This window comes from Marmota flaviventris, chromosome 7 (genome assembly GCF_047511675.1).
Source record: "Marmota flaviventris isolate mMarFla1 chromosome 7, mMarFla1.hap1, whole genome shotgun sequence".
NCBI classification, from domain to species: Eukaryota; Metazoa; Chordata; class Mammalia; order Rodentia; family Sciuridae; genus Marmota; species Marmota flaviventris.
The window spans coordinates 43152647-43172359 of NC_092504.1; the positions used below are offsets into that span (position 1 = coordinate 43152647).

General features: G+C 40.9%; 1 protein-coding gene across 1 annotated transcript in view; it reads left to right on the top strand.

Moving 5' to 3' along the window:
• Cracd (capping protein inhibiting regulator of actin dynamics) overlaps window positions 1-19713 on the top strand; it is a 228288-nt gene that overhangs the window by 89676 nt on the left and 118899 nt on the right. The window contains exon 2 of the mRNA XM_071614303.1: window positions 15401-15549. The gene's annotated coding sequence lies outside the window, so the exon portion shown is untranslated. The remainder of the gene's footprint in view (window positions 1-15400; window positions 15550-19713) is intronic.

Below are 19713 nucleotides of genomic sequence, written 5' to 3' on the forward strand. Positions count from 1 at the left end.
TTAAGACATATTTATTGAGGTCTGCTATGACCAAGGTACTGTACTTTTATGATGGGTACAACATAGATGAGGAATTCAAGATCCTATCGATAAAGGAGTTTAAAATCTGGTAATATGACAACTTAAAAATAATCAGCCGAGGTCCTGCTTAATTTTTTGGTCTTGTTGGGGGCCTCTCTGCCTTAGAGGCAGGGACTAGCAAACTCTGTCAAGGGCCAAATAATAAATGTTGTAATATTTTGGGCCACACAGTCAGTTGAGTACTGATAGAAGTACTCAGCTCTGCTGTGTTGGAGTAAAAGCAGTATAAATAATACTGTGATGAATGAGTGTGTGGCTCAACTTCAGTAAAACTTTATTTGTAAAAATGGACTGTGCACAAGAATTGACCTGTGGGTTGTGATTTCTGACTGTCCCAGGGTGTGTGCCCCATGTTGTTACACTGCCTCGCTGAGCTGTATGAGATGCCTCCTGAGCACCCTCTGTGTCAGGTAGATGAAGAAACATGAGTCTCTGCCTTAACGAAGCCTCCAAATGTGAAAGAGATCATGTAGCTTAGAGTAAGACATTTACCCTCTGCCAAGGATACAATTTTACAGCTATAAATATTGATAAATAATATTTTCCCTCCTTCATCAAAGATGTCATAGAAAACTAATGGGCTAGTTTATGTAAAGCATTTTGATTTACTCAGCTGAATATCATTTTTAATGTTAAATTGATGCTTGCTCTTTGGTAGTCCCAAGGGAGATGATTAAATAAATCAGTCTCATGCCCCATAAATATGTGCCATTAAGTGTCAATTAAAAACTGTCTTAAAAGACAGAGACTAAAATAAATAAGTCAATCTGTTCTTTATTCATTTAGAAGTCTCCTATGTTGGGCTTTTCTTTTTTTCTTTCTTTCTTTTTTTTTTTTTTTGTAGTTCTGGAGATCAAACCCAGGGCCTTGCATATTACCAAGCACATACTCTACCACTGAACTACATTGCCAGCCCTAGAAGCCTCCTTACATTAATAAACTAGCAAATTTTACTGAGTTTGATTGCTATACTTTATTTTTATGATGCATGCACTTTAAAAATTTATGTCATATTAAATTTTCTAATGGAACCAACTATAGAAGAGAAAAAAAATCTGAGTAATTCAGGAATATGGCAATATGTACTTCAGCAAGTTACACAGCCACAGTATCCTCCGGTTACTTAGGTTTTCTGAGTTATAAAAGTTGTGCTTATCTCACAGTCAGTCTGACTGTCACTTCTGAGACTAGGAAGAGACAGACATGCACTTTTGGAGGTAAAAAGGATAATTTAAAATTGTTCAAATAGTTATACACTGAGGAACAGAAGGGAGTGAACTACTGACACAGGCAGCATCATGGAGAGATCTCTAAAGAAGCCAGGCACAAAAGGCCATGTGCCGTGTGATGCCACTTACATGTGACATTTGGGACAGAGAAAACTATAGGGGTGGAAATCAGACCAGGGTTGCTAGAGGTTGGGGACATGAGGAGGGATCCATTGCAAAGAGGTATGAGAGGACTTTTTGGGGTGATGGAAATGTTCTCTTCCTTGATTATGGTTGTGGTGACATGGCTGGACCTGTGTCCATGAAGTATGCTTAGCAAGTGTGAATTTTACTGTGTGTAAATTGTACCTCATTAAACCGGATCAAAACTGTTCTAGAGAGTTTCTCAGGCGAAGATAAATGGAGAATAGATAAAAGGTTCCCACAAATTGCTCTTCTGGTTAAATTCTGAGTGCAGTTTGGGTCAGAGTACTCCTTGTATTTACTCTCACAGACAGACCCAGGGAGAACCTCAGCACAGGGCTGAGCTTTGAGGTCAAGTGCAAAGAAAGAATCTCCACCCAGAGGTCAGCCCTGGCCATTTTTCGAGATTCCTGAGAAGTGCTTGTTTCCCTGTGGTAAGGAAGTTGAGGTGAATTGTGTTGCTGTCTGCCATGTTTATTCTTACCCATGTCTTTTCCTTCAACTGCATGGGAAAATGAAAGGCACAGATCGCAGACACTTTGGAGTCACATCCCTGCTTTTGGTCATGTTTCTAGGCTAGTCATTTAAAGAATGTCCACCGAGAATCTCCTATCTGCTGGGCACTGACACAGCCCAGACAAGACAGGGACCCCTGCCGTCCCAGAGCTCACCTACCAAAAGGCTAACAGCTCACATTTACTAAGCACTTACTGTGTGCCAGGTGCCGTGTCATTTCATCTAGACAGCCACTGATCATTGGTAATGATAATACCAGTTATCATCATGGTGCTCATTAAAGTGAGGAAATAGAAGCCTAGAGAGTTAAGTACCTTGACTTAAGGGCACGTTACTCACTAAGACACAGTAAGAAGCAGCCTGGATTTTGAGCCCACACTGACTGGTGATAAGTCCATGTTCTTTACCACGTGGCCTCTCTGCAGTGCACAGGTGAGCAGCAGGTACATTGCTTACAGCACTTAGGTACTCAACTGACAGATCCCAGAATCTCAGTGCTACATGCCCTAGGAAATAACTTCAGGATGAATAAAGCTCTCCCATTTCTGTAGAAACTGTAACTTCCTGAGATGGAAGGTCAATGAACATCAATAGACAATTTACCAAAAATAAAAATAAAATAAAATTGAATTGACAATCATCTAGCAGAGATGTTGACCTTAAAAACAAAGAAATAAAAAATAGAAATTTAATATATTACATATTCAATCAGCAAGAAAAGAGTTTTGATGGAGACAGTGAAGACAAATGCACTGTTAATGGAAAAGAAAATTAATGTAATTTGAAAAGCAGTTTCCATTCTGAACGTTAACCATATTTATTCCTTTTAACCTAATTTTTCTAGTTATATGACTTTATCTTTAGGAAGTAGTCCAATATTGTTGCAATGGTATATTTAAAAATACATACAATGGATAGATCCTAAATGGACAACAGCAGATGAACAGATAGTAAATTAAGAAACATTTATTCAATGGTGTATTAAGGAAGTGATTAAAATGATGGTAGAGAAGCCAATGTAGTAATATGGGGAAAACAGGTAATACAAAACCTTAGCTAAATCTTTACCACTTGCACCTCAGATACAGCATTTTCTCTAGGATATATAAAGAACTCAAAAAACTTAACACCAAAAAAACCAAATAACCCAATCAATACATGGGCAAAGGAACTGAATAGACCCTTCTCAGAAGAAGAAATAGGATCGGTCAACAAACATATGAAAAAATGTTCAATATCACTAGCAATTAAAGAAATACAAATGAAATCTACCCTGGGATTCCATCTCACTCCAGTCAGAATGGCAATAATCAAGAATACAAGTAACAATAAATGTTGGTGAGGATGTGGGGAGAAAGGTACACGCATACATTGTAGGTGGGACTACAAATTGGTACAACCACTCTGGAAAGCAGTATGGAGATTCCTAAGAAAACTTGGAATGGAACTACCATTTGACCCAGTTATCTCATTCCTAAGTTTATACCCAATGGACTTAAAATCAGCATACTACAGTGATATAGCCACTTCAATGTTTATAGCAGCTTAATTCACAATAGCTAAATCATGGAACCAACTGAAGTGCCCTTCAACATATGAGTGGATAAAGAAATTGTGGTATGCATGCACACAATAGAATATTACTTAGTCTTAAAGAAGAATGAAATTATGGCATTTGCTGGTAAATGGATGGAACTGGAGACTATCATGCTAGGTAAAATAAACCAATCCCAAAGAACCAAAGGCTGAATGTTCTCTCTGATATGCAGATGGTCATTGACAATGGGGGCTGGGGCTAGGGAAGAATAGAGGTACTTTGGATTAAACAGTGGGGAGTGAAGGAAGAGGAGGAAGTTTGGTGGTAGGAATGATAGTAGAATGAATCATACTTTTTTGTGTGTGTGTGGTGCTGGGGATTGAACCCAGGGCCTTGTACATGTGAGGCAAGCACTCCACCAGCTGAGCTATATCCCCAGCTGAATCAGACATTATTAACCTATGTGCATATATGATTTTACAACCGCTATAAATCCATATCATGTTCAACCAGAAGAGTGAGAAGTTACATTCTATTTATGTATGAAATGTCAAAATACATTCTACTGTAAATAACAAAAAATATGCTAGCTGTAAAAAAAGAAGGAAGGGAGAATGCAAAATCACATGTTGAATATAATTAAACCTTTTTTTTTTTCTTTAGGACAGAGAAAAGGGTCTTCAAATAACAGTTTTTTGTCTTCAGCCATAAATCTTATAGTTCTGGAGCCCAATACTCAATAGATTTTTATTTGGTGATTGTCATTTAGTGCTTCTATAATAAGAAGAGGAAATTTAAAATTTACCTTCATTACACAATTTAGGAAATTACTAATATATTTTAAATTATTTGAATTTTTCTTAAAAAGCAAACCACTATAACCATAGAATTATTAAAAAGAACACAGCAGACCTACATGGTACAATGCGCAGTGATCTCCATGAGAGGGAAAACAGTGATGTGTGGGACAATGTGTATTCTATCTAACCTGTAAAAAATTGGATATTGAAAAATTATAATTTGTGGGTACAAATTGATGCTATAATATATGTAAACAAATAATTTAGTTAACATGTCCATCACCTCAAATATTTACCATTTATTCCTCTGGTCTAATGAAACTTCGCAACTTCTGACCAATTTCCCTCCAGCCTCTGATAACTAACATTCTGTCCTCTGCTTGAGTTTGACTGTTTTAGATTCCACTCAGGAGTGAGAAAATATGGTATTTGTCTTTCTGTCCCTGGCTTAAATTCACATAGCATAATGTCCTCCAGTTTCATCCATACGATGGCAAACGGCAGGATTTCCTTCTTCTTCTTCTTCTTTTTGAAACTGAATGGTATTCCATTGTGTGTGTGTTTGTGTGACTTTCTTTATCTATTCATCTGTTGATGGACAAGTTCATTCTTTTATTTTATTAAGAAATTTTTTTTTTAGTTGTCAATGGGTCTTTTATTTTCTTTATTTATATGTGGTGCTGAGGATCAAACCCAGGGTCTCTCACCAGGGTCTTACCCAGGTAAGTGCGCTACCGCTGAGCCACAACTCCAGCTCCCAGATTCATTCTTAACTTTGCTATTGGGATTAATACTGCTGTATGGGGGCTGGGTTTGTGGCTCAGTGGTAGAGCGCTCGCCTAGCATGTACCAGGCACTGGGTTCGATCCTCAGCACCACATAAATGTAAAATAAAGATATTATGTCCACATAAAACTTAAAAATAAATATTAAAAAAAATACTGCTGTAAACATGAGAGTGCAGATACATTTTTGTCATACTGATTCTAAAACCTTTGGCTATATACCCAGAAATGGGATTACTGAATCTATACTTGATTTATATTAAGAAGAAAAAAGGGGAGAAAGGGTTGAGGACATTATCCATGTCTACATATGGTTGAATATACACACAGGCATCCTGGAGAGACACTGAAGAAAACCAGAACCGTCATTCCCTGCCTGCCTTTAAATCAGTAGGATTCAGAATAGAGAAAGTCATGGGTCCCTTTCCTGCTGCAGCAGTGATGTGAGGGCATGAAAGTTAGCTCAAGAACCCGATGATCATTTGTCACATAGTTACCATAAGAAAAGACTGTTGGCATTTCAGCAATTGACCTTACAAACCAATATATAAAATAAATCACGTCTTTTAGGTTATAGACTAGAGACCTCTGTTGATGAGACACACAATAGCGGCAGGACTGAAAATGGTAAGATCCATCAGGGCCTGGAGTATGGCTGATCCAAGGAAGACTGTTCCCACTGCTAGAAAACAGATTAATAGGGAGTCATGGGGCTGGGGTTATAGCTCAGTGGTAGAGCACTTGCCTAGATTGTGTGAGGCACTGGGTTCAATATTCAGCACCACATGAAAATAAATAAATAAAGGTGTTGTATTCATCTACAACTAAAAATATTTTTTAAAAAATTAATAGGCAATAAGATGATGTTTCTTTGCAGCTAAATGAGGGATGATTCTGTACTGTGTTCTCAAATTCTAACAAAGGAGATCAGAGCTGAGTTTTCAAGAAGTACTTGAACAAAGTGGAAAGAGATGGGAGAATAGAAATCCAGGAGAGCCTTCAAGAGGGTGCAGGTTGGGGACTGTTGTTTTACCTACCTATAATTTTTATCATCTGATCAGGAGCTTTGGGTCCCTAGAATTGGCCCAGGGAAGAGTGCTCCCCAAAGGGAAGGGTCTTGGGTGATCTGCTCAGCTGTACCTCCCATGCTGGTGAGCAGGTTCACAGCCCTGCATCAGGCCTCTCCTTTCATCCTTAAGCCCTAGATTTTTACCTTAAGAACATGGAAAATTAATAGCCATTTATCCTTCAGGCAAGTATGAGGGAGATGTGCTTGTGAACAGTTGCCTTTGAGAAGTTGAAAATAAAGAAGCAGATCAGTTTACTCATCCGCAATTCAAACATCCAGCAGAGGTATTTATCTGTTGAGCTACTTTACTGAAAAGACTTGAATGCATTCCATCTGTGGTGCTCAGGTTCTATTTGTACTTTCACTAAGCTGTAGAAAAGAAAAAAAAAAACCCTCCTTTGTCCTTCCTCCTCCTCCTCCTCCTCCTTCACCCTCTGTAATGGAAAAACGTTCAATGCCAGCGACACAAACACAGAGAACTCTTCACTCCTTGCCTTGCCACTCCCTGACTGTCACGTGCTTTCTGGTTTGATTGGAGCAACCGTTCCTGGTGGAATCTGCATGTTGCTGAAGAGTGAGGCTCTGTGTGGGGATTCTGCATGTGCTACTGTTCTCTCTGTTGGAAATGCTTCACAAATCACAGTGGTAGTGGGAACGTGGAGTGGAAGGTTCTTTGGAAACCAAGGGCTTTCTATGCTGATCATTGAAAACAAGGGAGTGATAGTGTTGAGACATATCCTGGATATTTTGGGATAGCAAGGACACCCATGTGTCCAGGGTGGGCAGTTTGTAAGGGGGCTGGCAGGTATAGAATCTAGAAGTTTGGATAGGCAAAGCAGGCGGAGTATGGTGGGGACCGCGGATGCCAGTCTCTGATGAAATTTATTCGGTGAATAATGGGAAGTCACCAGATGTTTCACAGGAAGGAAGTCCTTAATGCAAGAGGGCTGTACTGATCAACCTGGTGGTAATGTTGAGGGTAAGCAGAGGCCGATTGACTGAATAACAGGATATTTCAGCAAGCCAGGCATGTGTAGATGAGAGTCTGGGTTAGGGTGGTGACAGGGATAACAAGCTTAAGGGACATTCAAAGAAAGAAACAAAGGAGTTTTTAAAAGCTAGCCCAGTACGGAGAATGAGAGAATGGAAAATCAAATGACGGTTGTTTCTCTTAGAAAAAATCGTATTGCCATTCAACTGATGAGGAATCGATATTGGCTTTACTTTAAAGATTTACAATAGAGGGGAAAAAAGAGTATGTAGAGGATTCAAATCAGCCAGGAAGACATGGTATCAAGAAAACAGAAAAATTTAAGTAATGACATCCGGTTAGCGGCATCTTCCATTAGGTGACTGTAGAGTGGGATGTCAAGACAAATGCCACCTGAGCAAGACTTATACTGGGGATTCAGAGGTTATTGGTGACTCAGAAGTGGACTATGAGTAGCATGGTGTGATCTGGGGAGTTCAGGAGAGAACAGTGCTGTGATGAAGGAGCCGCAGGCATGGATCATTCGCCTCTGCAGCTTAAAGGTGAAAATAAAAAAAGAAAGAAAAATTAATAGCATCATTAAGCTTATGGATTACCAAAACCTGTAGTTTGGCTAAGAAATGCTTTCTGTGCAGAGGGATGGTATAAATCATGTGGAGGTGGTGAATTTCCACCTTTGAGCCAGACTCTGGTGGTATCCATCCCAAAGAGTTGATGGCTTTAGATAGGCCACCTTTGAGCTCCAGATTTCAGTACATCTTTTACACATATGTGTTTCTGGAAGTTCCACTGGATAAGAGGCTGGGGGAGCCGGGTGCAGTGGCACACACCTTTAATCCCAGGAGTTCTCAGGAGGCTGAGGCAGGAGGATTGTGAGTTCAAAGCCAGCCTAGCAACTTAGTGAGGCCATAAGCAACTCAGTGAGACCCTGTCTCTAAATAAAAAATACACACACAAAAAAAGGACTGTGGCTCAGTGATTAAGTGCCCCAAGTTCAATCCCCAGTGCCAAAAAAAAAAAAAAAAAAAAAAAAGAAGAAGAAGAAGCTGGGGGACATAGGAGATGGAGTTGCAGAAATTCTGCCCTCCTACTAGCATGTGAAGGTAGAGTAGAGGGGAAGGAAGTAATTATGCAGGGGTTTTGAGGGGCGGGTACTGGGGATTAAATCCAGGGGTATGCCTAACCAAGGAGCCACATTCTCAGCCCATTTTATTTTATTTATTTTGAGACAAAGTCTTGCTAAATTGTTGAGGCTGGCTTTGAGCTTGTGATCCTCCTGCCATAGCCTCCTGAGTCTCTGGGATTACAGGCATGCGCCACCGTGCCTGGCTGTAGGTTTTTTCATACTTTACAATGTAATTTCATATCCAGCCGAGATTGGAGTATCATGGTTCAGATCATGCCTGCTGTATCCTGCCATCAGGATGGGACCCTAGAGAAGGAAAAGGAGATAGTGTCGTTGTTCAGGTGCTGTTGTCCACTGAGAGCCGCTAAAAGTTGTCACTGCTGCTTCTGCCAGTTGCTACTCGAGAATGGACTCAGAAGACGCTGCCCAGTGACCATGGCATATCTGCCCACAAAACTGACTTCATGCAGACAGAAACCTAATTCCACCACCTGGCCGGAAGCAGCCAGCAACACAGTCACGACTCCTGGGCAGAAACCTTCTGAATAACTCAGCTGTGGTCTGTCTCTCTGTTACAATCTGTTCTCAAATGCCAGGTCTTGCAGAAGTAAATGAACCCTGGAGATGTGGTCCCAATACCCATTCTTCATGACTGCTGGACCAGAACTTGAAATACAGCCTCCTTACTCTTAATTCCTCATTCTTGATCACCCTTGTGGGGCTGTTTGGGACAGACAGTAGAGGCTGTGACACCTGCTCCCCACAGCACAACAAATCCAAGGCCCCTTTTCTCCTTATTTGGAGTAGTTTGCCTTTGAGCCCGCTGTTCTCAAAGATCACACTCTTCTTCCTTTTCCTTCCTTTTCCCTGGCAAGACCCAGGGTGTGGTACCCGCACCCTGATTGCCTTGTTCTTGTTGATTTTTGTCCTTGTATTTGAAAACACTGACCAGATTATTCAACCGTGAATCACTAACTGTTTGGAGCATTCTGCGGAGTTCTCTGGGAGTCTCTGAGTAAGGAAATGAACAGAGAGGGGTGAGGAGTCCAAACGGAAGTTTTCAGTAGAGAACAAGCTGCCATGGCTACCTCAGCAGTACGTGGGCATCCACACAGCTGGTTCAGTTTAACACCTTGCTTCTAGCTGTGAAATTTGTTTGGAGCTTCACCAGGTCTATTTTGTATAAATGGAAAAAAAATTAGAGAAAGGAAAACCAGATTTCAGACTTGAAATTATACATAGAAACACCATCAAGCCCTATTCATGGATTCTGTATCCACCAATTTGCCTGCTTGTTAAAATTTATTTGTAATAACTTGTAAAAAGTTATTATTTGCATTCATTTGTTTTATGTCTCTTCCCAGAAGTAGACTTGCTGGATCATATGGTAATTTTATTTTTAACTTTTTGGGAAACTGCCATGTTATTTTTAGCAGCAACTGTACCGTTTTACATCCCCTCCAGCAGGGCGCAAGGGTTCTGATTTCTGTATATCCTCACCGACAAAAATATTTTCTGTATTTTTCATAATGGCTTTCCTAATGGATGTGAGGTGGTATTAAAACTGAAGTTTGACCAGATATAGTGGGAACATACCTCAACATTGTTAAAGGTATCTATGCTAAACCCTAGGCCAGCATCATTCTAAGGGGAGAAATATCGAAAGCATTTCCTCTAAAAACGGGAACAAGACAAGGATGCCCTCTTTCACCACTTCTATTTAACATAGTCCTAGAAATTCTAGCCAGAGCAGTTAGACAGATGAAAGAAATTAAAGGGATACTAATAGAAAAAGAAGAACTCAAACTATCACTATTTGCTGACATGATTCTATATTTAGAAGACCCAAAAAACTCCACTAGAAAACTTCTAGAATTCATAAATAAATGAATTCAGCAAAGTAGCAGGATATAAAATTAACATGAACCAATTGTGTTCCTATGCATCCATGATGAATCAACTGAAATAGAAATTAGGGAAACTGTCCCCATTCACAATACCTCAAAAAAATTATTTGGGAACCAATCTGACAAAAGAGGTGAAAGACCTCTACAATGAAAACTATAGAACTCTGAAGAAAGAAATTGAAGAACTTAGAAGATGTAAAGATATCCCAGGTTCTTGGACAGGCAGAATTAATATTGTCAAAATGGCTATACTACCAAAAGTGCTCTATAGAATTAATGCAATTTCTATTACGGTTCTGATGATGTTCTTCATAGAAATAGAAAAAGTAGTCATGAAATTCATTTGGAAAAATAAGAAGCCCAGAATAGCCAAAGCAATTCTTAGTGAGAAAAGCAAAGCAGGAGGCATCACAATACCACACCTTAATTATACCACAGAGCTATAGTAACAGAATTCGCATGGTATTGGCACCAAAACAGACAGGAAGACCAACGGTACACAATAGAAGACCCAGAGACAAACCCACATAAATACAGTTATCTCATACTAGACAAAGGTGCCATAAACATACATCGGAGAAAAGATAGCCTCTTCAACAAATGGTGCTGGGAAAACTGGAAATCCATGTGCAGCAAAATGAAATTAAACCCCTATCTCTCACTTTGCACAAAACTCAACTCAAAGGAGATCAAGGACTTAGGCATTAGACCAGAGACCCTGCGCATACCAGAAAAAAAGATAAACCCAAATCTTCATCATGTCATCTTAAGAACTGAATTCCTCAACAAGACTCCTGAAGCACAAAGAAGTAAAATCAAGAATCAACAAATGGGATAGTATCAAACTAAAATGCTTCTTCATAGCAAAGGAAACAATCAAGAACATGAAGAGAATGGTAGAAAATTCTTTGCCTCCTGTACCTCAGATAGAGCATAATCTCCAGGATATACAAAGAACTCAAAAAACTTAACACCAAAAACAAAAAACAAACAAACAAACAAAAAACTATCAACAAATGGGCAGTGGAACTGAATAGACACTCCACAGAAGAAGAAATACAATCAGTCAACAAATATGAAACAACTGTTCAACATCTCTAGCAATTAGAGAAATGCAAATTAAAACTGCACTGAGATTTCATCTCACTCCTGTCAGAATGGCAATTATCAAGAACATAAGTAACGATAAATGTTGGTGAGGATGTGGGGGGAAAGGTGCACTCATACATTGCTGGTGGGACTGCAAATTGGTGTAACCGCTCTGCAAAGCAGTATGGAGATTCCTTAGAAAACTTAGAATGGAACCACCATTTGACCCAGTTATCCCACTCCTCAGTTTATACCCAAATGGACTTAAAGTCAACATACTACAGTGACACGGCCACCTCAATATTTATAGCAGCTCAATTCACAATATCTAAGCTATGGAACCAACTGAGGTGCCCTTCAACAGATGAATGATAAAGAAACTGTGATTCATATACACAATGAAATATTACTCAGACATAAATAAGAATGAAATAATGGCATTTTCCTGAATCACAATAGGTAGGGGGTGTTGAGGGGAGGTAGGGGGAGTTCATCAGATTGTACAGGGCAGAGTGGGGGTAAAGAAGGGGGGATGGGAATGGGAAAGACAGTAGAATGAATTGGGCTTAACTTTCCTATGTTCATATATGAATCCGTGACCAGTGTAACTCCATATCATGTACAATCTCAAAAATGGGAAGTTATACTCCATGTATATATGATATTTCAAAACACATTCTACTGTCCTATGTAACTAAAAAGAACAAATTTAAAAAATTAAAAGTAAATAAATAAAACTGAATTTTGAGATGAAACTCGATTTTCTCCACTTCTGCTGGTGGGTGGGGTCTGTATTGCAGCTGAGCAAGTCTGTTTTCATGTTAGCTGCTAATCACAGCAGGGGATGTCTGCTGGCATGACTCAGAGAGTCACAACTGGCAAGCCACTGTCGAGTGAAGAATGAAAGGAGTAGAAGAGATAGAACTTCCGTAAGGTGAGAGGGGAACTTATAGCAGATTGCCACTTAACATGTAGTAGTCTGGGGGTTTATATAGCTACTGGGTAAGGACATTGATCAATATCTATGCTAATCTGGTCTTGAAAAAGACTGGTTATTGATTAGTATCTGTGCTAATCAGGTATTGATAAAGTACCAAGACTATTGGTCAAACTCAATGCTAAACCGGTACTTGGTTAGCCTTCTCTTGCTCAGGTCTGTCTCGTCCATCATTCAGCCCCCCTCCCCTATTCTTGGACAGAAGAGTTGGCTGAAATGTTTGGGATGTTGGGACCCATTAACTATTTTAGTATCTCATCATAGTTTTAATTGCATTTCCTTAATGATTAGTGATGCTGTATCTTTTTGTGTGCTAATTGGCATTAACATATTTAGTGTCTACTCAAGTCTTATGATCAGTTTCTTATAGAAATAAATATTTATCAACCTATAACCTAGCAGTTCTACTCCTAGGAAGTAGAAGGAATTTACCCAAGAGAAATGAAAGTACATGTGCACAAAGACTGTACAAGAATAGTTATAGCAGCTTTTTTCAAAGTAGCTCCCAAATGAAAACAATTGAATGTCCATCCATAAGAGAAGGCATAAAAATATGTGCTATTTTCATAAAACAGAGTATTTCTCAAGATTGAAACAGAGCAAATTGTGGACAACAATGCAGATGAATCTCAGAGATATTATGCCAGGTGCGTAGGGACAAACGTGAAAGAACAAATTCGAATTGGGCCCCTTTAGTGAAGCACAAGAATAGGCAAAACTAATAGATGGTATTGAAAGGAGAACATTTCTGTTGGGGTGTGGGGATTGACTGAAGGGGGCACGGGAGAACTTTCTGGAGTGATGGAAATATTCTATATTTTTATTTTTGTTGATGGCTACACAGCTGGATCCCTTCACAAAATGTATCAGATTGTGGGTGCTAAGAGTGTTGCATTTCATTGTAAATTTCACTTCAAGTTGGAAAAGCAGAAATTTATTCTTATGATTTTCTGTGAAACCTTAATTCAGAATGGCACATTTTAAAATACGCTATGATTTCCATTTGGTGAAATTTCTTGAGATCTACTTGATGGCCTGTGTGGTCATTTCCTATGAATGTTTCGCGTATGCCTTCAAAGAACATGTAGTCACAGTTGTCGGGTGCATTCTACCACATAGGTGACTAAGGTTGCTTTTGTGGTATTCAAATCATTTGAATTTTTATTTGATTTTTTTCTTTTGCTTGTTCTGTGAGTTACTGAGAGACATGTGTTAAAATCTTACGTAATCTTCATAATCTTGGACATATTCATTGTAGGTACTTTAAAGACTGTGCCCTGTCTCCATTTGGGCCACCTCTGGGTTTGCTTTCATTGCCTTTTCTTTTTTCTTTTGGTACTGGGGATTGAATCCAGCGGCGCTGTACCTGAGCCACACCTCCAGCCCTTTTTTGTATTTTATTTAGAGACAGGGTCTCACTGAGTTGCCTAGGGCCTTGCTTTTTCTGAGGCTGGTTTTGAACTCGTGATCCTTCTGCCTCAGCCTCCCCAACCACTGGGATTACAGGCGTGCCCCACCACAGCTGGCTCATTGCCTCTTTCTTGAACCGCATCCTGGTATGCCCTGGAATTGCTGCTAGGGTGTAGTACTACTTGCAGGAGTTGTAGATACTGTGGAGGTGTCGGTTTTTCTTCTGAGGGCTTACTTTTGCTTCTTTTTTAAATTTTTTGTAGGTATAGATGGACACAATGCCTTTATTTTATTTGTTTATTTCTATGTGGTGCTGAAGATTGAACCCATTGCTTCATACATGCTAGGCAAGCACTGCACCACTGAGCTACAGCCCCAGCCCTTACTTTTGCTTCTGATGGGCATTTGGAGTAGGACAGACCTCCCTAATGGACACAGGGACCCAGGGACTGCGCTGATGTGAGGCTGGGTGTGGTATTCTGTGGGCCTTCACCCTCAGGTGCAGACTTCAGCACTACTGGAAGCATGGCTTATTTACCTGGACGCCTTTGGTGGGCCCTGAACTCTAATTGTCACCGCCCACCATGGGGACTGTCCAGGGCTCTGTCTGTTCAGCGCTCAGGCCTCTCTGCTGCTTTCTGCCTGGTTCACGTTGCCTGCCAATCTGCAGATGGACAAGAGGCAGAATGTTAAACGGGCTTCTCTTCTGGTTCCTTCTCTCTGGGACCTTCCTTTCCATCCTGCAAAATGGACAAAAACTCCGCTCACATTTTGTGTTTCTAAATAGCTACTTTTTCCTGGGCTTCTCGGCAGCTTGGCTGTTACTTCTGAAAAATCAGTAGTGTCTCAAAAGGAAAAGTAGTATGGGATGAAATGCCAGGCTTGCTTCAGTGTCACCCGCCGCTCCGAGATCTTGCCTGGTACGTCCTGAGTAGCCTTCCAATGCCTTTAAACAGGTTTTGGATGAAATTTTTGCCTAACTGGCACAAGCTAGTCCCTCTAGGGACATGTGGAGGACGCCCCCCACACCCTGAGACTTGGAGGGGCTTCCTTCCATATTATTGCCTCAGAGTGTTGTCTTGTTCCACTTGTTTTTACAAAGGACATATTTGAATCAGGGATTGTTTCCTGGACATTTCCCTCCTCCGTTCCAGTTAACATCTGCTGTCACCATGTCATCCAGGGGAGGTAGGTGTAGGAGGGATGGTGTATCTTGCCTACAGGGAGCTTCTGAACCTAGCTAAATCTTATTTGTGTCTGAATAAAAGATGCCTTTGCTACCTCTGAGGAAAGAGATAACCTAAGGATTCCCGCCTTCTCTCTGCCTTCTCTCAGCTAGGTAGAATGGGTGTGTTCTGGCTCCTTGGATTTGGGCTAACCTACCATAAAGAGTGAGTCTGAGAATTCTGTGCATAAAAACATAGATGTTTTCAGTGTCCACGGGTGTGATTCTTTCTATCTCCTCAAAAGTGGAAATAGTTTATACTAAATATTTTTTAAAACCCTACAATAAATTTAGGATAAGCCATGAAACTTAATATTACTTCACGTGATTGAAAGCCTCAGCAAAAACTAACAAAAGGGCATGGCTTCTGTACTGACTTCACCAAGAAATGGAAGGCAAAGAGATTCATCTTAAAAGACCTAAAACGTTCTTGATGTTTTATTTTTTCTCAACAGTTCACGAGAGCAGTGATTCCCAGGCTTCCTCAATGATGTTCCCCATTTTCTGACACTCTTACCGCTGAGGTCGAATTTTCCTTTTTACAAGAAGAAAATATTGGTGAAGGATTATCCAACAACAAAAGGACTTGTGTCTGTTACGACAGGTAAGTCACCTGTGTAGAGGATGGGTGGGAAGTAGCTCATGATCTAGGAAGGACAGAAGAGCATTTCACTTATTGAATGGGAGTCTATAAGTGATAGTATGTAGTTCACTAAGCATCAAGCTAAGGCACCCTTGTCACTGTGATCTTCTAATTCTAGAATGAAGTCCCAGCCCTTCAACTTACTGAGTAATCTCAGAAAAGTTGCTTATATTCTCTGAACCCCAGTTTTTTTGTTTATAAAAGAAAAATTCATAGGAAAATCTTTGCAAATGGGGATGATGGGCATATAATATAAAAAATGTCATTGTCACTGATTATTGTTTTGTGGCTGTTACAAAATCTCTTGGAATAGTTAGTGGCCACGCCTCATGGTGATTTTGGACCACAGGGCTGGGTCCTCCAAGTGCTGGGAGGGGGAGGCCTCCCTTCTGAAAACAGGATAATTACATTCCTATGTCTGCAGGAATTGTTTCCTGCAGGTATCTGCCACACACTCTTTGAAAGTTGGGGGGAAGGATGGAAGTTAAAAAGATCTCATGGCAAGCATTGTGTTAAGTATTTGGGTGCATTAGTTCACTTAATCTGTACACCAAGCCTTGAAAAGGGGTATTATTTCTACTGTGACATTTCTTCTCAGGTGATAGGAGCCCTTAGGGAGTCACTTAAAAGAAGGTTAAAAAAAAAAACCCACTCTCGTTTATTTTATTTTTAGATATTTTACTAGATGATGGGAATTGAAATTTTTAATTATTTCTAATGTTCTGCAGTGTACATAGATGGCTTCTGTAATAATTATGTGATTGTTTAAATATGAACGATAAATTTAAAAAAGAAAATGTTTGTTGAGTACCTCCAGTGAAGTAGGTCCTGTTTTAGATGCTTGGTCCCATCAGTGAACAAAGCAGGCACGGATCTTGCCCTTCTTGGACTATGTCCCAGCATGAAGGGAGACAGTATAAATAATGCACATAACAAATGTGTTATTAGGATATTAGACACTAGCAAGAATATGGAAAAAAGAAAAAATAGAGCAGAATAAGGGGAATTGGGAGTATTTGAAGGTGGACGGGTTCTCATTGTAGTGTTAAGTTGAATAGCTAGAGGCTCACTGAGGAAAGATGGCATCTCCCAGAGGAAGCAGCTAATGCAAAGGCCCTAAGAAGGGAGTGTAGCTGGTGCATGCCAGGACAGAGTAAGTGGGAATTTGGAGAGGCAATGTCAGGTCCAGAGGAAATCATGACATTTCCATTGGTTAGATACTGTCTCGGTCCATTTTCTACTGCTATAACAAAATACCTGAGACTGGGTGGTTTATAAAGAACAGGAATTTCTTTGGCTCATGGTTCTGGAAGCTAAGAAGCCCAAAAGTGTGGTCTTCATGCTGATCATCTCATGGAGGAAGGTGAAGGAGCAACAGAGGCAAAAGCAAGAGCAGGCCAAACTTGCATTTCTAGTAGATACATTTTTGCACTGATTAACCCAATGCCGTGATAGGGATGTGACCCAGTCAGCTCTCATTAAGCCCCACTGTTGCATTCAGAATTAAGTTTCCAACATGAGGGGTTCACATTCAAACCATGGCAGATACACAAGAGAAGTTTCCTTCTTCCCTACCTGGTTTACTCTAAGTGTGTTTCCTCTGGAGTGAAAACACACACGCACACGCGCACACGCATACACACATACATGCGCACACACTAAGTAAATTAGACCTGCATCACCACACTGCTTTGCTACGCTGCCATTACAATGTACCAGGAACCACGTGGTTACAACAGAATTGTATTATTTCATGGTTCTGTAGGCAAGTCCAAAATCAAGTTAGGGTCATGCTCCCTCTGAGACAGAGGTGGGGATCCTTCCCTTCTTCCTGGCTTCTGGTGGCGCCTGGCAGTCCCTGATGCTCCTCAGCTGGCACCTGGGTCACTCCAGCATCTGCCTCTGTTGTCACGGGGCTCCTCTGCTGGGTCTGTGTCTTCAGTGGTCATCTTCCATCTTCCTGTATGGGCACCCACATGTGGGATTAAGGGCTCACACCCTTCCAGTGACACCTCATCTTAACTAATTACAACTGCAATGACCTTATGTCCAAGCTTATGGTCCCTTTCTATGGAACAGGGATCTTTTCAGGGAGCCATAATTAAACCCGCCATAGTCATCCTAAACACTTAATAGAGATTACCATTCCCGTCTTCTAAGTGGAGAAACCGGCTCAGAAAGTGCAAATGACTGGCTGAAAGTCAGAGTCAGCAATCCAAAAAAGCCAGATCAAAATGACCCTGTGCCACGTGCCATGTGACTGTGATATCAGGATGGAGCTGACGGGGAGCTGCCCTGGACTGGGGCTGGAGTTGCACCCAGTCAGGATTGTAGTCCCTTCCGTGTGGCCCAGCGCTCCCACCCAAGGAGCCCTGTCTGCCTCCCACTCCCACTTTGCCTGTTTCAACTCAAAGCCTGAGAAACATAGGAAACAGATGCTTCTTTTCTCTTTTAGGACTTTTTCCAGGAAATAATACTGCAATTAATTTATGTGGCTTACAGAACATTTTGTGACAAGAATACATTTTCCCCCCTCACATAACATGGGGAAAAAAATTGTGTGTGTGTGTGTGTATGTGTCACGCGCGTGTGCATGCACAGCTCACTGAGGTAGCTGGCTTATTGAGGAGATTTTGAAAGCATTTAATAAATTTTGCTTTTCATTACATTTAAAGACCCCTTCTAAATATGAAGATTGCCTGGCCATTTGTGAGTCTGAACCAACACCAGAGCCATATTTTAGACATAGTGTTGAGAGGTACACCTGAGAAGAAGAAGGACACATCAGAACAGAATGCAACAGTGCCCATGCCTGTGAGGACACATAGCCCTCAAGTGACATCCCTGGCTGGGCTGACTGTGGACGAAGTGACCCAAGGTGGTTGTGCTGGCGCAATGTCTAAATCCTGGTCAAGGAAAGCCAGCACGCAAATCTGAGTGTTCAGTCTGGGACGTGAGATAAAGCTGCAATAGGAAGAAAATATCCCAAGGTCAAGAGCAGAAAGAGTAGAGATGCACCAAGAAGTTGATCTGAGGCAAGGTGAACGGCTGAGGCGCTGGTGGGTGAGGGCTAGGGAGGCCTGTCTGACCAGGGCTCCAAAGCCACTATGGGTGTGGACAGGGCAGGTGGCAGACAAGCCTGGTCTGCCTCTCCTGAGTGGGCCGTGGTTTCCTTTCAAGGTCCCTTCTTGTCACCTCTGTTCTAAATGTGTTTTGATGCCCCCTAAGCTACAGGGTTTCTTCCCTGAACGGCAGCGTGCTTTGGATCTCTGTGTTGAAGCCTGTATTCTTCTAAGTATAAAAAGGGCAAAAAAGAGAAATGCTGCCTCTTTTCCAAAGATCATTCTGCTCTCTGTTAACATTGACTTGCTTTGATCTGAAAGTGTGTGGAAATTGCCCCTTTTCGTATCCTCCCACCCCAGTTCGCTGCTCCCTGCAGCCAGCTAGACCACGCAGGCCTGTCAGGCTTTGTCAGGTAGACACAGGCCTATTCAGTTGGCTTCGGGTGACCCAGCCAGCACTTGGTCACTGTAGATCAACAGTTGCTGTTCCTGCCACTACTAATGCTGACTGTGAAGTTAGACTGTGTGGCCAAACAAATCAGGGGTCACTGTTTTGAATTACTTCTGTGCTACAGACATCTGGGAAATACTGTGCTTTTCACACACAGAAAGGTCAAAAGGTGACAAATACTAGAATTGAGAAACCTCCTTAATCCCTCTTTGCTCTGTGGAATGGGAACAAAATCCTCCCCTTGTTTCCCAGTGGTGTTAGATTGTTGATCAAAGAGAAATGACGAGTCTTTTAATTATAAAACATTTTTTAATTATTCAGGTGAAATCCACGTAACGTCAAATCAATCATTTAAAGCAGACAGTTTGGTGGCATTGAGTACATTCACAGGGTTGTACAACCATCACCACTGTCTCATTCCAGAACATTCCCATTACCTGAACAAAAGACCATACCCTTTTAGCAGTTATTCCCATTTCTTCCTCTTCTCAGCTCCTAGAAACCACCCATCTGCTTTTGGAATTTTCCTATCAATTTATCTGTTCTAGATATTTCATGTGAATGGAATTATACTTAAGTGGCCTTCTGTGTCTGGGAAAACATTTATTTCTA